The 1,610-nt window shown below is 35.2% G+C and overlaps 1 protein-coding gene and 1 long non-coding RNA gene across 2 annotated transcripts in view; both read left to right on the top strand.

The window, feature by feature from the left end:
* LOC149527317 (uncharacterized) lies at positions 1-847 on the top strand. Its single transcript, XR_016351148.1, has 2 exons — positions 1-42; positions 142-847. It is a non-coding gene; the product is annotated as an uncharacterized LOC149527317 (long non-coding RNA).
* LOC110415659 (bidirectional sugar transporter SWEET16-like) overlaps positions 1-1,610 on the top strand; it is a 15,913-nt gene that overhangs the window by 1,927 nt on the left and 12,376 nt on the right. The window lies entirely within an intron of this gene.

Below are 1,610 nucleotides of genomic sequence, written 5' to 3'. Positions count from 1 at the left end.
CTGAGTTTTTGTCTAAAAACTCAAGAATCTTTCGATTCTTCCGTAAGTTGAAGATTTCAATTCCTTTCAACATGTAGTTTACATATCGAATCTGTTAATATCTCAGTAATTTGAAATCGAAACGAATCATTAATTCGTCAGGTGATGTTGTTGAGTGGACGAAAGCTGCAATATCAAGACAAGGCGGCAGAGTGTGCAGACAAAGAAATCAAAACCAGACAAGAAGAAGATGCAAAGGGAGCTGATGATGAATTCGTGACCCTGGTAAGGTTCACAGAAGAGAACCCAACAGGGAGAGCAACCGCCCTGTTGAACTGGAAGCTGTTGGTGGTTGAATTGTTGCCCGAAGAAGATGCTGTTTTGGTGCTTCTGCTTTGTGTTTCGATACTCAGGACTGTGTCCGAGATGAGAAAGGAAGATGTAGGAAGTTTGTTGATAAGGAGGAGGTTGAAGGAAGCGAAACTCGGTGCCAGAGACTGGGGTTCTGTCGTACTTCACCCTTCTTCACCGCCCTCATCCATTGCTTCAACATATCTGCAACCCTGGTATTGGAATGCTAACAAAGTGATGGCACAGCATGAAGATAACAGTATCACAAGGCAACCGGCATCTAATTATTCACCTGTTGAAGGTGGCGATATGTTGTACAAGCGAGGGATCATCACATTATAAGAAATCCTTCAGAGCAGAGTTTGTACCATTTTTTTATCAGCAATGGAAAAGAGATGCACTGGATTTGCATGACAATACACTTTGCATGTCATTTTAAGTGCATCTCAAGAAGCATGTGTTACTTGAATTTTACATTGATATCGATTATAAATTAAAATAAATTTAGATATTTAAATATTTATAAATAAAATTAAAAGATTCAATTGATCAAATTGAATAATGTCTTATAACATAATATGAATTGTGGCATTTCTACTATCAGACAAAGCTAAATGCTTTGGCCATAAATGATTCCAAATTACAAATTCTAATTCCTTAATGCAGGCTTCAAATGGAATTGCCTCAGGACTTCCAGGCTACCAGTTTCCAGATTGGGAAAGCAAGCTCATAGATTTGGGTTTAAGAATTTAATACCCAATTTAACAACAGACATTATACAGCACTATAAAAGGAAAAAAAGAAGAAGTAATAAAGAAAGAAAGAGAAAAGAAAAGTTGGGAAAGTTGCCTATCAATCTACTCACTGCAGTGTACTGTATAAGCTGTGTTGATTATCAAGAGCCAATGCCCTATGAACTGTCTGCCAGTTATCATCCATGTGCCATGTGGTGTAGATCCTCGTGATTTTTGCACATATTAAATGAAAGTCAGAACTAGTATCATCATTGGTTTAACATGGAACACAGAAATTGCTCCATGACATGTGCCCTTGACTAAATGCCGTAACTGCAAATTTTAATGGCAGAGAGTTTGAGATCAGCCACCACTTTCTATTTTCAACATATTAAAAGAAATATAATATATATATATATATTTCACTTATTTATAATTATTTCATCCGTTTTATTTTGTTATTTCATTTGTTTAAGATGTCTAAAAATAAGCCAAAATAATAAATTTTATCTTAATTTTTATAAAATTAAAAGATTTAATGTTTTT

This window comes from Theobroma umbraticum, unplaced genomic scaffold, assembly GCF_002168275.2.
Source record: "Theobroma umbraticum cultivar Fairchild unplaced genomic scaffold, ASM216827v3 scaffold_147.0, whole genome shotgun sequence".
NCBI classification, from domain to species: Eukaryota; Viridiplantae; Streptophyta; class Magnoliopsida; order Malvales; family Malvaceae; genus Theobroma; species Theobroma umbraticum.
This window is presented reverse-complemented; position numbering and strand designations above follow the sequence as displayed.